This window comes from Tenrec ecaudatus, chromosome 2 (genome assembly GCF_050624435.1).
Source record: "Tenrec ecaudatus isolate mTenEca1 chromosome 2, mTenEca1.hap1, whole genome shotgun sequence".
NCBI lineage: Eukaryota > Metazoa > Chordata > Mammalia > Afrosoricida > Tenrecidae > Tenrec > Tenrec ecaudatus.
Genome location: NC_134531.1, coordinates 66873335 through 66890780, shown reverse-complemented (window position 1 = coordinate 66890780; position 17446 = coordinate 66873335).

Sequence of the window (17446 nt, the reverse complement as noted above, 5' to 3'; positions counted from 1 at the left end):
AGTGGGGGCGGGGAAGGGAGCAGACCAGCATCTTGAAAGAGTTGGACATTTGGGCCATCTTAGTCTCCAGCTCCTTGGGTCTAGACTGTTATTAATTCTGAAATAAATTACTACTGGGGGACGGAGGGGAACAAAGAGGAGCTGATACCAAGGGCTCAAGTAGAAAGAAAATGTTTTGGAAATGATGATGTACAAATGTGCTTGATACAATGGATGTATGTGTTGATTGTGCTAAGAGTTGTACGAGCCCCCAATAAAATGATTTTTTAAATTTAGATATTTTAAAATCACTGTGTAATATTCCACCTTATAGATAAGCAACAAGTTGTTTGAACGTTCCCAGTTTTGGTTGCTTGTGGCGCATGTGCATTCGTGCCTATGCTACTAGGAAGCATACTGTGAGGCACACCCTCGTCCACACAACTTTGCGCCTGAGATGAGCTAGAAGTGAGGTGGCCAGATCAGGAGACGGCACCTTTCATCTTGTAAATATAACTTTTAGAAAGGATTGTATTTTATTCTGATGTTTTGACCATGAGCATTTTGATAGTGTCTTGGTTCCCTCTTGCGTTTATAAGGCACCTATGAGGGAACTTACAAAAGTTTGTGGGGAAAATGGAATGAAAATATAATGGACCCCCCATCCCCCCAAACTTTTGGAGCCCCCATACAAGTGGGTGGCTTTAAAGAACTGAACTTTAGTTCTCATTGCTCTGTAATCTTAAAGTCCAAATCAGGGCCTCTTTTTATAACCCAGAAATGATTAGGTTTAGGATCCACCTGACAACAGAATGATCTTAAATACTGTATACACTCTAGTATAAGCCAAGCTGAATATCAGCCGAGACACCTAATTTTACTCAAAAACGGCATTTAAAATGCTCTGAAAACCTCGCCTTCTACACGAGTATATACGGTAACAAAGAATACCCTATCCCATAGGTTCCCAAGGGGGGGGGGGGATTACTCACTGCCCCACTGGCAATGGAACCATGGGCAGTATAGCCCATAATCCAGGATAAAGTGTAGGAATTTCTTTAGCAGCGTCGTTCTAGATGGTTCCATTGCCACCAGGGGCAGCATCATTTTGGGAAACATTACCCTACCCCAAACAAGGCTACATCCGCAGGTACAGGGGCGAGGACTCTAACACATTTGTTGGGAGGGCGGGGAAGAAGGATGGAATGGATGGACATGATGTCGTCCATAACAGATAGTTTATCAACTTCTACTCCCAACATCTGGATTCATCTTCAAGCCAGATGATCTCAATGCTAACGTAGCCGTTATTCAGCAGATAATCTGTTGAATTAAAATGATCTGATACCCAAATAATAACCATTAACCAAACAATAAAAGTATATTGACTATGAATGTGTTCCATTCTGCTAAGTGGTGGGCAGGAGAGAAATAGTGCAAAGCAGCGGTTCTCAACCTTCCTCACACCGCGACTCTTTCATATACTTCACGTTGTGGTGGCCCCTCAAACATAAAATTATTTTCATTGCTATTTCATAACTGTAATTTCGATACTGTTGTGAATCAGGCGACCCCTGCGAAAGGGTCATTCGACTCCCAAAGGGGTCACGACCCACAGGCTGAGAACCACTGGTGTAAAGGCTTACTTGTCCTCCTTAAAATTACAGTCAGGCTGTTTATCCAAGCAGGCTGCTATGTCAAGCTGGTGTTCATCTTCCTGAAAGACTATGGCTTCTGAGAACACACCTTCCCTTCTGAACCCCTGTGGCCATTACTCCAACTTCAGTGTCGTCCATGCACGGTGTGGCTAACATCCCCGGACCACGAGCCTGCCTTCCCCGTGGGTAAGGAACTGCTTTTCACACAAAGTCTGGGGAGAACGAGCCTGCGATCATCACGGAAGCCGGCTCTGGTGACGATTCTCTATTTCTACACTTACCTAAATAGACGATAGGACTTGTAGTGTGGACAGCCACCACGGCTTATTTACCTTGACATTCAGAAATCACTGTGAGCGTGTGTGGCAAAGGCAGCATGGAAATGCCTGCTTGAAAGGTTGGTCTTGGGCTGGCATCTGGGAACTTAGATGTTGGTGGAGTGGGGGGGGGCATTTCTCACCAGCCTCACTGATAAGGATACCTCACTGTGCCTGTGTGTATGAACAACATCACTGCGCCTGTTTTCCATCTGGACTCTAGCATTTTGGTATGTGGCAGACAGGCGATGTCCGTGTGACCAAACCCAAGCCCGTGCAGTGGCCATCAGGTGGGTCGTGAGTCCTGGCGGCTCGCGTGCAGCGGGGCAGCGCTGCCCTCCACGGGGTTTCATGGCTGTGGCCTATTGGACGCCAAGTGTCAGGCTTTTCCTTTGAGACACTGATGGGAAGTGCCCACTACCTTTTGCTTAGCCTTTTGTTTTGTTTGTTTGTTTAGAGGATGGGGGAGAGCAGTCTGAATTGGGCTATGAGGCCCCATGAAAGGGTGATCTCACCTTGCCGGCCGTGAGTCTGTTCCAAGCTCCGGCGAAGGAGTATGATTATTACCTTGGCCCTGAACTTTTTGCACCACTTATGTGACCACTTCCCAGAAAAACCCTGGGCGCTTAGTCTCTCAGGAGTTTCCCAGGTAGTCAACATTGCACCTGCCTTGTGACAAGTTGTAGATGATAGAATGTAGGGTGTCCTGTGTGACTCCACTGGGAGAGGGTTCTGGAAGCTGGTCCGTTTGTTCCTCGACTTTATTCCATTCACCCTTTCCCTTGGCCAAGTGTGGGGGTGGTTGTTTTGTTGTTGTTTTTTTTTTTGTTTGTTTGAAATCATTTTATTGGGGGATCTTACAACTCATCACAATCCATACATCCATCCATTGTGTGAAGCACATTTATATATTTGTTGCCATCATCATTCTCAAAACATTTGCTTTCTGCTTGAACCCTTTATATCAACTCATTTTCCCCCCTCCCTCCCTCATGAACCCTTGATAATTTATAAATTATTATTTTTGTCATATCTTACACTGCCCAATGTCTCCCTTTACCCACTTCTCTGTTGTCCATCCCCCAAGGAGGAGATTATATGTAGATACTTGTAAAAGGTTCCCCCTTTCCACCCCACCTTCCTTCCACCCTCCCAGTATCGTGACTCTCACCACTGGTCCTGAAGGGATCATCTGTCCTGGATTCCTTGTTTCCAGTTCCTATCTGTACCAGTGTACATCTTCTGGTCCAGCCAGATTTTTAAGGTAGAATTGGGATCATGATAGTGGCGGGGGGTTGGGGAGAGCATTTAAGAACTGGAGGAAAGTTGTATGTTTCATCATTGCTACCCTGCACCCTGACTGGCTCGTCTCCTCCCTGAGACCCTTCCATAAGGGAATGTCCAGTTGCCTAAAGATGGGCTTTGGGTCCCCACTCCACACTTCCCCTTATTCACAATGAAATGATTTTTGTTGTTTGATGCCTGATACCTGCCTGATCCTTTCGACACCTTGTGGTCACACAGGCTGATGTGCTTCTTCCATGTGGGCTTTGTTGCTTCTGAGCTAGATGGCTGCTTGTTTATCTTCAAGCCTTTAAGACCCCGGATGCTTTATCTTTTGATAGCCAGGCACCATCAGCTTTCTTCACATTTACTTATGCACACATTTGTCTTCAGTGGTCATATCGGGAAGGTGCACACACAGTGATATGATTTTTTGTTCTTTGATGCCTGATACCTGGTGCCTTCTACACCTCGTGGTCACTCAGGCTGGTGTGCTTCTTCCATGTGGGCTTTGCTGCTTCTTAGCTAGAAGGCTGCTTGTTTACCTGCAAGCCTTTACGACCCCAGACACTATATCTTTTGATAGCCAGTGGGGGAGGAGGGAGGAAGGGTTGTTTTAATTAAAATGTCTCATTGTGGTTTGGGGTGAAAGGTTACACAGCGAGTCAGGTTTACATTGAACAATTTCCACCTGGCTTGTGCCATGGCATTGTTCACATTTTCCACAGTATGTCAACTCTCTCATTTCTGGTTGGTTCCATTTCCAGTCATCTAGTGTCATTGTGCCCTTGCCGTCTCATCTCTGCCTTTGAGTCAATGTTGACCATTTGGTCTCATCTAGATTATTTTTTTTTTGCCCAGCCCCTAGATTATTTCTTAAAGGTACACAGTACTCGTGGACCCTAGTGTTTATGAGCAAACTCACTAAAAAAATGACAATTTCAATTCAAGGCTTAAAAAATATGCCAGGGCAACATTCTCAGGGAGTCCTTCAGTCTCAGTTGGCCACTAAGTCTGGACTGTTTAATCATTTGAGTTCTTTTCTCTACTTTGCTCTATTCTATCAAGCTCCATCTATTGCATTCCTAATCAGAAACGTCCACTCTGGTAGCTGTGCACCATCTAGTTCTTCTGGTCTTAGGGTAGAAGAGGTCATAGTTTGTGGAGACTGTTAGTTCTGTGAACTAGTTGCTCCTATGATTCATTGATTTCTTTTTTATTTCTTTTGATTTCTTACTTTCCTAATTGTGGTTTATCTTCCATCACAATACATAATAAATCACTGATGAGGCCTGTGAGTCCTTCTAGCAATTCACTGAATGTGACAGTTGGAGTTGGGGACTCCTGACACAGAATGCATGTGCACAGGCACAGTACTGACCTGGGACAGGGGGGACATTCCCTTACCCATGGCAGCAAGTGAATTCTACAAGGTTTCAAAGATTGTATATCTTTATGGAAGCAGACTGCTCCCTCTTTCTCCTATGGACAGGTTGGTGGTTGTGAAATGCTGACCCACTGTGCCATCTGGTCTAAGGCACAAAAACAATGCAGGCACGCTCCGAGTGTTTGAAAGGGAGCTGCCACTTCAGATGTGGGTCTGGTTCAAAGTCATATAAACTATTCACACATATACCAGGCTTTGATTTCAAATGCAGTGACTCATAAAAGCAAAATGATTAGATTGTTGTGTGGCCCTAGCTCTTTGTCAGTGTTCTCCAAAATAATCAGTAATAATTCTTACACGTTTACTATAAATTACGGTCTGTTCCAAGCGATTTATGGGTTTTAGCTTGTTAAATTACCACAAAACCCTGAGAGGTGATTGAAATAATTGTTCCCATTATACAATCAGGTCCTTGGAACACAGGGCAGTAAAGTAACTTGCTCAAGGCCATTCGGCTAATAAGCCCGGATTTGGATGTATGCAGCGTGGTTCCCTTCACCACAAATGATCTCTATAAAAGAAGGGGAAATATGCTTATTAAGTCTCTGTAAGTAAAACATCTACTTTGTACACAGGTGGTGCTCAATTCATGCTGACCTGACAGCACAGAATGGAGACTGGAAAGCCCAGCTGGCGGCTATTCCAGGCTGGACGTGAGCTGGTGAGGACCCAACTGTTTCAAAGAGGAAGAGGAATTTCCATCGCACACCCTTCCAGGACCAATGTCTTGTCATGCAGAAAAACAATCTAAAGATACATCCGAAGGGAACGTGATACAAAGAAAATAACACCTGACAATTAGATCCCTGACATCATACTCCGCCTCTGTCATTCTTGCAGTGCGTATGCGATTGCTCCATTTCCCTGATTGCCACCATTTTTCCAAGGGTTTCTAAGGAAAGCCTGGCTATCCCCACTATTTATGTGAACAGCACCAGCGGTCTCCACCAACAAGACGCTGTTGCAGCGGGGCTAGGTCACCTGGTAGGCTCCGCCCCAATCCTCGTGACATAGCTCTGCCCCTCAGTTGAACTGGAGCTTGCCCTGAGGCAAGAACAATGCCCAAGGGCTCATGAATATTTACACAAGACTTAAGATGGGGAGGGCTGGCTGCTACTTTTCACACATCACTAACCAACACTTTCCTCACCCGCTATATAACCCTAGCCTTCTACCCAAGTAGAAATGGAATTCATAGGCAGGGAAAAGCCAGTGTTAGAATTCAGGAATTTAAAACATCTTTCAGGATCCTCAGCTTCATTTGCAGATTTTGTTTTAAGACCTGTCAAATCAGATGTGGGTTTGGTTCAAAGTCATACAAACTATTCACACACACACACACACACACACACACACACACACACACACACACAGGCTTAGGTTTCAAATACAATGACTCCTGAAGCCAATGTCCTAGGTTTCAAATACAATGACTCCTGAAGCCAACGTTCTAAGACTGTTGTGTGGCCACAGCTCCAACTTTGCAAATGTTTTCCGAAGATTGCTAGAAACCTCCAGACAAGAGTCCTGCTTAGGATAAAAATTGCCTTGTTTTAAATGGTAGCATATTACTATGTATGGTGGTATATATGTTGCTGATTGATTCGAATCGATGGCAGCGAGTTCTGTTTGGTAGAATGTTGGACAGGGCAAGATATGACAAAATAATAATCTATAAATTACCAAGCGTTCATGAGGGAGGGGCAAGCAGGGAGGGAGGGGAAAAAATGAGGACCTGATGCCAGGGGCTTAAGTGGAGAGCAAGCAAATGTTGAAACCCACCAGCCACTCTGCAGGAAAAAGATTTAGTCTTGGAAAGTGTACATATAATTTTGGGAACTACATACGCCCTCTCAAACCCTATAAAATGATGGAAAATTAAACTAAGATATTAGAAAATTTCCATGAACTTTTTGAAGGCCCTCATATGTAACATATATGTACATTTTTTACATTGAGGAGAAAATGTATATACTATGCAGTAAAGGGCACCCATTTTGTGTCCAGCTTGATGGTTTTACACATGTATCTATCCAGGTAATCAGTACCTACATCAAGGTATGGGCCCTAGGAGGCTCTCTCACGTCCTTTTCCAGTGTCCTGTCCTATAGGGTCGCTATGAGTGAGAACTGACTCGATGGCATCAAGTTCAATCACCTCCTGGAGGTAGCCCTATTACATCATTACCGACTGGATTTTTGTTTCTCAATATGATTTTTATTGATGTAGAGCAAGGCAAGAGCTTTAGTAAGCTCAAGGGTAAGAAACCAAACCGAACCTACTGTGGCCCAGTGGCTTCCACCTGATGGGACGGGGTAGAACTGCCCTTCAGGTTTCGGAGACTTCGACACCTTTCACTTTACAGGAACAGGCAGCTGCATCTTTCTTTTGTGGAGAGTTCAAACCACTGACCTTGTAAATCTTGTAAATGCGTACTTAAGCCACTATGATGTCCGGGCTTCTATCTCAGGGGCTCAGAAGAACGAGCTCATTGACCTTGAGCAGATTCCGATTCACAGCGACCCTCTGGGACGGACAGAACTACCTTTGTGGGTTTCCCAGACTGTAGTCAGCTTTTCTCCTATGGTTTCAGAATTGTTACCCTTGCACTTAGCACTCACCTCAGGCGTAACCACTACGTACCAGGAGTCCTGTGTTTAGATACACAACCATGCAACCAAACATCCAAAGGAGTGTACAGAACAAAGCCAGCACCCTCGGAGGCTCCCTGCCTCCCAATTAAGACCTGCCCTTCTGGGGTGATCATTATTAACATCTGACATGATTACCATCACGCAGTATTGCATTTTTTGGACTTTATATAAATAGAGTTATGTAGTACACTGCCTTGTCTGTGTGCTTTTGTTCAACACTGTCTGATTTTACAAGTAGAAGTTCATTATTTTTTCTTTATAATAAAGCATTTTATTGGGGGTTCTTCCAGCTCTTTTAGCAATCCATACATCAACTGTATCAAGCACATTGGTGCACAGTTCATTCTTTTCATCTTGCTCTGAGTATCCCGTTATATGACTATACCACTAATGAGTTCTCAATTTTACTACCTTATTAATGGACAAATAGCCTATTTTCAGTTTGGGGACATGATGAGTAAGTCTGCAATAAACAAGTTCCTATACCTGGTCTTCTGGTGAACAAACATCTGTGCTACTTTCTGCTTGGTATATATTGAGGGAGAAATTTCTGGAGTAGAATAGACATTATTTGGCTTAGCAAGTGCTTCTGAATTATTTTATAGAGTAATTGTATGAATTTAAACTCCAACCAACGATACATAAAAGTCCAGTTGCCAGCTCCTTACAGGAGGGTCACGGGGAGGAGATGAGCCACTCAGGGTGCAGTGTAGCAATGATGAAACATACAACTTTGCTCTAGCTCCTAAATGATTTCTCCCCATCCACTATCATGACCCCAATTCTACCTTACAAATCTGGCTAGACCAGAGGATGAACACTGGTACAGATAGAACTGGAAACACAGAGAATCCAGGATTCATGATCCCTTCAGGACCAGTGGTGAGAGTGGCGATATCGGGAGGGTGGGTTGGAAAAGGGGAGCTGATTACAAGGATCTACATATGACCTCCTCCCTGGGGGACGGACAACAGAAAAGTGGGTCCAGGGACACATCGGACAGTGTAAGATATGACAAAATAATAATTTATAAATTATCAAGGGTTCATGAGGGAGGGGTGTGGGGAAGGAGAGGGAAAAATGAATTGATACCAAGGGCTCAAGTTGAAAGCAAATATTTTGAGAATGATGATAGTAACAAGTGTACAAATGTGCTTGAGACACAATGGATGAATGGATGGATTGTGATAAGAGTTACATAAAAAAAAGTCCCATTGCTCTATATCCTTTCCAGTTCTCCGCCTTGTCAGAGTATTTAATTTAGCCATTCTGCTGAGTGTGGCAGAGTATCCCAGTATGATTTTAATTAGCATTTCCCCTGACAACTAATGACATTGAGCGCCTTTTCATATGATTTTTGGAAATACGGAAATCCTTGTATGACATTCCTGTTTAAGCCTATTGTTCCATTTGTAAATTGGGCTCCCTTTTCATGTTCATTCATGCAATTTCTTATATAATCTGGATGCAGGTCAATTATTAGGCCTACAAGTATCATCCCTTTGTTTCTGCCTTGCCTTTTTAGTTCTCGATTTATTTATTTAGGTGTTTTTTAAATAGTTTCATTAGGGGCTCATACAACTCCTATCACAATCCATACATACATCAATTGTGTAAAGCACATCTGTACATTCATTGCCCTCATCATTCTCAAAACATTTGCTCTCCACTTAAGCCCCTGACATCAGGTCCTCATTTTCCCCCCTCCCTTCCCCCTCCCTCATGAACCCTTGATAAGTTATAAATTATTATTTTGTCATATCTTGCCCTGTCCGACGTCTCCCTTCACCCACTTTTCTGTTGTCCCTTCTCCAGGGAGGAGGTCACATGTAGATCCTTGTAATTGGTTCCCTCTTTCCAACCCACTCTCCCTCTACCCTCCCAGTATCGCCCCTCACACCACAAGTCCTGAACTCCTGGATTCCTTGTGTTTCCAGTTCCTATCTGTACCAGTGTACATCCTCTGGCCTAGCCAGACTTGCAAGGTAGAATTTGGATCATGATAGTGGGGGGGGGGGGGAGAGGAAGCATTTAGGAACTAGAGGAAAGTTGTATTTTTCATCGGTGCTACATCGCACCTTGACTGGCTCATCTCCTCCCCTAGACCCTTCTGCAAGGGGATCTCCAGTGGCCGACAAATGGGCTTTGCATCTCCACTCTGCACTCCCCGCCTCATTCACTATGCTAAGATTTTTTTGTTCTGATGATGTCTTATACCTCATCAGATCCCTGATCCCTTCGACACCTCGTGATCACACAGGCTGGTGTGCTTCTTCCATGTGGGCTTTGTTGCTTCTGCGCTAGATGGCTGCTTGTTTACCCTCAAGCTTTTAAGAATCCAGACGCAATATCTTTTGATAGTCGGGCACCATCAGCTTTCTTCATCACATTTTCTTATGCACCCGCTTTGTCTTCAGCGGTTGTGTCAGGAAGGTGAGTATCATAGAATGCCAATTTAATAGAAGAAAGTATTCTTGCATTGCGGGAGTACTTGAGTGGAGGCCCAATGTCCTTCTGCTACCATAATATTAAACCTATAGATATAGGCACATATATCTATTTCCCCATCCTCATATAGAAATATATTTGCATGTGCACATGTCTTTATGTAGCCCTCTATAAATGTCCTTTGACTCTCAGCTCTTTCCTCTACTTCCCTTGACTTTCCTCCTGTCCCACTATCATGCTCCGTCCCCACCTGGGTTTCAGCAATCCCTCTTGGTTACATTACCCTTGATCATGCCCTACCAGGCCTCCCACACCCACCTCACGACCAATTTGGATCATTTTTTGTTTTCTTGTCCCTAGGTTTGTTAAACCACTTCCTTTCCCCCCACCTCCCCTCATCCCATTTCCCCCTGGAACTATTGGTCCCATTGTTTTCTCCTCCAGATTTTTCATCCAGCCTATCTTAGTTTTACAGACCTGCAGAGATAATAACATGCACAAAAACAAGATAGAGCAAAACCAAGCAACAATATACAACAAACCACTGACAAAGAACAAAACACAAGAAAGAAAAGTTTGTAGTTAGTTCAAGGACTGTTTGATGGCCTTTAGGAGTGTCTTCCAGTCCAGTCTGTTGTGGCACCACGCCCTGGCCCCAAAGTCCACCTTCAGCATTCCCTGGGGACCTTGCCACTCCATTCCCTTGCTGTTCTGTTGCACACCCCGTGCTTTGCCTCGGTGTGGCAGGATCAGATTGGGCACAATTCCCACATTGTGTCTTCAGTCCTGTTCCCCGCAGGGCCATGGGTCAGTGAGGGGCATCATGTCTCATAGTGGGGCTGGCCATATGGTCCTCTCTGTGGACTGGCTGCTCTAATTGGGGCCATTGTCTTCTAGGCCTGGTGGGCCAGGATGTGCTCCTCTCTCCTACTCACCCTTCATCTGCTCCCATGTGCTCTGATCAGATATGTCCCTCTGGAGCTGCAGATTCACTGTCGTCCTTTGAAATAAATTCTTCTGGGGGGAGGGGCAGGCATCCACTTAGTATTTGGGACTGGGGCCAGCCCCCGAGACGGCTCCACTGGTTCCCTACACCACGCCAGAATGGAATGTTGCATTCACACTTTGGGGCATTGGGTTGAAGTCTGTCTATGGCCACACCACCCTGAATGTGCTCAATCTTGGAAGCTATGCAGGGTTGGACCTGGTTAGTACTTGGATGGGAGCCTTTTTAATCTAATGATGCCTTTTGAAGTTATTTAATGAAGTTCCAAGTAAGCAATCTTTTTGCTTATGCCTTTATAAGTCTGTTTAATGATTTCTTTGCCTAACTCAAGGTCGTGAAGATATTTTTCTCTATATATATTCTTCTAGCTTTATTTTTTGATCTTTCATGTTTACATCTATGCTATGCTCTTTTGGATTCATTTTTTATTTAGGCATGGGAGATCATTTCCCCCTCAGATGGATGGTCCACTGATCCAATACCACTTATTGTAAATGTCATCCTTTTCTCAGTAAAAGGCAGTGGTGACTTTCTGGTCAATTACCTGTGTGTGTACATGTATGTATGTCTACCACAGAGACTTTTTAATGGCTGGTTAGGCTCAAGATTTTTAACCATCCATCCATCCTTGAATGATTGCAGTATAGGTGGCTGCCATGTGCCACAAATTATGTTAGTCTCTGGGAATCTATATTTATAAGCAAAGGGTGGCTGGATCCTCCCTCCCAAAGAGAACAATTAAGTTGGGATGTGATAGGTAGGTTTACTGTGCCAACCTGGCCAATAGGTACATGTGGGACTAATAAAGTCACAGTTTGAATGGAGGGCAAAAAGAAAAATAGCTTAGCCAAGGCCCAACCCTCTCTCTTGTTCTCTGGTGATTGGACCAGTGTGCAGCTGCTGCAGTTAGTTCTCTGCCTCACTTGTGAGTTACACTACCTGTGGGACAGCCAACCTGTTGATCAGTTGCTAGAACTTGAGGTTCCTTGGAGACCTGCTTTGTCATGCTGCTGGTGTATACATCCCTTGAGCTTGAGGTTGGAGGATCCTGTTGTCTTACATTGCTTGAGTTTAATATCCCATCCAGGCCTGCTTAGCTAAGCTTCTGAGCTGCTATTGGTTACTAACACCCCTGCTGTTTGCTGCCTGTGGCCAGACTGCCTGCATTGTTCTAGGGAAGACTCAGCTGTTTGCTTCCTTGACATTGGATCCAGTAGCCCTCGTGGGTTGAAGAACTTCCAGTCCACGGGAGTTGAACGGAGCTCTCTGTACTGCTGTATGCACTAATTAGCTGTTATATTCCTTCATGCTGTATCTATCTATCTATCTATCTATCTATCTATCTATCTATCTATCTATCTATCTATTTTCATTTGTGTCCTGGGTTTGTTTCTCTTGAGAACCCCACCACTTGGGAAGAACCAGTCATTACCAACAAGTGAATATAAAATAAACATAAAATCTTAACTGAAAAGGTCAGGAAAGAAGAGGTACATGGTATTCTGAGAGCATATGATAGATTTGACTTTTAGAGAGGGAAATTTTTTTTGTGTTTTTATAGGAACAAATTACTATTTCTCTATGATATGATTATGTTTCCCAAGTCTCAAACTCAGTGACCAAGAATAGATCATTAGGTCTGTGATATCAGTGGAGGGGCCATTTCCCCCTTTTTCTCAGCTCTGGAAGCTTGAAGGTAAAGGATATTTTGGCAATGATTGTTATTTATCTGTCCTATTCATATGATAATCCATGACTACAAAAATAGTGAGTACAACTATTATTCTCTAGGGCATATATGCCATTCTTTTGACTGCCAGCATCTAAAGCCCTTCTTTCTTTGGGAATTCCCCAGCTGATGAATCTTTGCAGAGGCCAACTCATCTATTGAAGCTAAAAAACCAGTTGCCATTGAGTAGACTCTGATTCATGGCAGTCAATGTGTCCGTGTAGAGCAGCTCCTCTGGCTTTCAATGGTCGACTTTCCCAGAAACAGAGCACTAAGCCTGTTTTCCAAAATGCCACTGGGTATATTACAACCTCTGACTTTTGGTTAGCAGCCTCCCTTGCTAATGGTTTGCATCAGAGGCCCCTTCCATCTAAGCTCCTTTGCAACCAGAGCATATGGGCCCTCCTGGGGCTGGTAGGAAGTAATCTACTTTTTTTTAAAAAGTTATTTTACTGGGGACTCTTCCCACAATGCGCACATCCATCCATTGTGCCAAGTACATTATGTTCACATCATCGTTTTCAAAACATTTTCTTTCTACTTGCGCCCTTATCAGCTCATTTTTGCCCCCTTTTCTCCCCCTCCATCCCTCATGAACCCTTGATATATTTTTTTCATGACTTACACTGACTGCTGTCTCTTCAGCCACTTTTCTGTTGTTTGTCCTCCTGGGTGTGTGTTATATGCTGATTATTGTGGTCGGTTCCCACTTTCTCCCCCCACCTGCCCCTTCCCCTCCTGGTATCGCTACTCTCATTGTTGGTCCTGAGGGGTTTAACTGTCCTGGATTCCCTGTGTACATGCTCTAGTCTAGCCAGATTTGTAAGGCAGAATTGAGGTCAGGATAGGTGGGAAGGAACATTAAAGAACTACAGGAAAGTTGTATGTTTCATTGATGCTACACTGCACCCTGACTGGCTCATCTCTTCCTTGTGATCATTCTGTGAGGGGATGTCCAATTGTTTACAGATGGGTTTTGGGTCTCCACTCTGCACTCCCCCTCATTCACATTGATATGATTTTTTGTTCTGGGTCTTTGATACCGGATACCTGATCCCATCAACACCTCAAGATCACACTGTCTGGTGTGCTTCTTCCATGTGGGTTTTGTTGCTTCTCAGCTAGATGGCTGCTTGTTTATCTTCGTATTTTTAAGACTCCAGACACTGTATCTTTTGATAGCCAGACACCATCTGCTTCCTTCACCACATTTGCCTATGCACCCATTTTGTCTTCTGTCATTGTGTTGGGAAAGCATCACAGAATGCCAGATTAGAACAAAGTGTTCTTGCGTTGAGAGAGTACTTGATTAGAGGCCAGTGTCCATCTGTTACCTTAATAATTAACTATAAATATATGTATGTAGATCTAGTTCCCTATCATTATATATATTTAAATATGTACATTTATTTATTTAGACTTGTATAAATGTCTTTTGGGGGAGTAATCTATAGTGCATTGTCAGAAAGCAAAACTATTTATATCCCTAGTCAATGTTCAGAGGGAATTCAAAGAAGGCTCAACCCATGTGGAGACTCTGCAAATGGATTTTTGGTTTACGCTGTCATTCACTGCCTTCTGCAAACTGGATACTCAGAATTTAAGTGCTAATATAATTCCATCCTCTGATCATAGATTTTATTAACAATGCTTAAACCACATAGGCTGGTGTTCGTTCTGTGTGGACTGAGCTTCATACCTTATTTAAATGGCTTCTTTTTTTAAGATTAGCCATTGAGACTCCACATGCTGATTTCACCATACTTTCCTATAGCATGCATATCTTCAGCAATCATTTCATTAGGACAATATTAAGCAGTGCCAAATCCTAACAACTAGTTCTTCTTAGCTTAGGGCTATGATTAAGTGTGAGCTCAAAATCCACTCATGTATCTAAGGTTTATCTATGTCCTTCATGCACTTTATGGGCAGCATTACCAGCTTCTTGAGAAATAATATAATTACCATGGGGCACTTTGTAATTCTGATAATATCATTAATTTAGCCAAGGGTGTAGAATTTAAAATAGTGAGAAAATGAAATCTATCTATATGAAAGCTGTTTTTAGACTAAAATACATAGCATGACTGCTCATTTACACAAATTAAAATGTGACTGACTACTGCTAAGCAAATGAGGGTCTGACACAAGGCAACAATGTCAACAATGCTCATTCACTAAGGCAAAATTATGTCTGCAGGACTAAGGCATGTGACAAAAAGTGAAGAAAATGTGAAAATAGCAAATGTTTGTTGGTCTTAAGTTGCCCGTTACTGGGCAACCTCAAAAGCAACAAATTTGAACCTAAGTCCAAGTACTTCAAAGTCTATAGCCTTCAGATGGCAGCCACCTGCTTCTTTTCAGCTTAGGGTATTTCAGCTTTAAGTTCAAAGGAATATTTCAGTCCCTTTCATCAGGCTGCTCACCATAACATCAGCAGTTTGAAAACAACAGCTGCTCCAAGGGAGAAAGACAGGTCTTTCTACTCCAGCAGTGACAGTCTTGAAAACCCACAGGGGCAGTTCCACCCTGTCCTGTAGGGTTGCTATGAGTTGGTAAGGACTCAATGGCAATGGCAATGAGTTTGGAGTTTGGGGAGGAGTTGGAGTGGGGGGGCTGGGTTGGGGTGCACCAAAGGCAGAAAATAATTTTGGTCAAAAAATATGATTAGCAACATAATATAGGGCCAAATCTCTCCCTGAAGGTGTGTTGGGGGGGCAAAGGGGGAGAAGTCTGCATAAGTAATATGTTCTCCCCGAGGGCAGGCTGCCCCTCCTTGGTTTACCCACTGTGGTAGTGACATAATGCCACGTGAACTTGAAGTGTAGCGTGGAGTCTAGCCTGTCACAGTCTGATGGTGCCTCCTTGTTGGCATGACTCCCTCCTGCCACTGGATCTACACAACTCTGCAACCACCGCCTGTGAACTTCCTGCATTCTGCATCATCGCCTGTGGTTGGGTGAATCTGAAGAGGGATTTATGGACTAGCATTGGACTTATGAACTTGTTCTGAACTGGCCTGGAATGTTTGCTTGATATAAAGCTCTCTTACACACACGGATGTCACTGAATTTGTTTCTCTGGTCAACATGACCTCACACATCCCTCCACCACGTGGTTTCTTCTTGAGGTGATACAAACGTTCTAATCTTGGTGATAGTTGCATCTGTCTGTGAATATACTAAAACCCTGATTTTACACTTGAGTGAATTGTATGGTATCTGAATGATATCTCCATAAAGCTATCTCCTTAGCTTGCTCCCACCCTCTCGCTTTTCCCAGGCAGCATCTCAACAATTTCACACAATCAAATGCTGGGGCAGCTTCTTGGATACTTTTCTTTAAAAACAGGTGATTATATGTATCATATAAAAGTCTGGAAAGCTAAGTTCTAAATCCAGTACACATTGCTGGGGAATGGAATTGATTATTTTCTAAGCTTTTATACAATGACTACCTAAGTTTTGGGGTTTTCTATTTTATATTTTATTGGTGGCTTGTACAACTCTTATCGCAATCCATACATCCATCGTGTCAAGCACATTTGTTGCCATTATCATTCTCAAAACATTTGCTTTCTACTTGAGTCCTTGGTATCAGCTCATTTTTCACTCCTTCCTCCCACCCTCATGAACCCTTGATAATTTATAAATTATTATTTTGTCATATCTTATGCCGCCCGATGTCTCCCTTTACCCAAGCTTTGGTTTTTAATTAAGTGAGCAAGTATTACTTTAGAAAGAGTTAAAATGTAAAGATTATATGTGAGTTTAGGAAAAAGTATCATCAATTTCCCGGCCTACTCCTCATGACCCCAGCCAATGTTGTATAGCCTCTGAACAATGGTGGCTCTGCACGTCCGATTCATGGTGCATACAACCAAGGTGTGCACATCCCTATTTTCCATTAGGCCATACTCCTGGGACCATACCCGTTTCCTTGGCTACTGGACTGTGAGCGCTGGAACACCTGGCGCAATTAACAGCACTGTACATACAAGTGGCAACCAAGTAAAAGAATGTACACTTTCTTCTCTTTGTATGAATCACATTACAAAGTTGAATACATGTTGAGGTCAGGTGGTAGAAAAGTCACGTCCAGGGAATCCCACAACTTGCCAAAGGTGGCCTTGACTTTGAATTCTTGCCAATAACGGGAGGGGGAAACAGTGAGTTACCTGAACCTAGAGAGTGACCTACAGGTTTTCAATGACTTTCCAGTTTATTTTCTGATAAGGAAAAGTGTTTTCAAGAAATAGCATGCTCAGGGAACACAGGAATGCTAGAAAAACAAACAATAAAGGGCATACACAAACAACAGGTCACTGGAATTTTAATACACTTAAGTATTGACATAAAAAAGGTTTTGAATCAGCATTCAACACATTGGATTTCATATTAACATTTACACTTGTAGTAAAGTTTTGCAAAGTTACACTTTCTTAATGTTTCTTTTCACTGCTGGTCTAGCTGTTCAAGTTTATGGAAGGGCAGCAATGATTTTAAAGCAATGGTACTTTCCCTAAGTGAAATGTTAAGACAGGACGCCCACTATAAACAAAAAGTGACACTTTCCAAGTGTCCCCTCTTATTAAAAATCTAAGGTCCTGAGCAGTCTGAGAACCATGGAATTCAAATATTAGCAATAAACACTGAAAAAAGATTTCACTGACAAAGAAAAACTGGGAAGTTCACTCAATGACAAAGAGTTTCTAAGCTTCGGGCAGTTGCTGCTGTTGGACGCTGTCCAGTCTGTTTCAACGCCGACTCCCTGCCCAATCACTTCCGACTCAGAGTGACTCTGTGGGATGGACTCTGAATTTTTTTTCTTAAAGGAATTTTCCATCTGACTTTATTTTCTAATATACTTTATTACTGTAACTCTTTAAAAAGCTTCATCTTCCCCAATAAAATGATTAAATAAA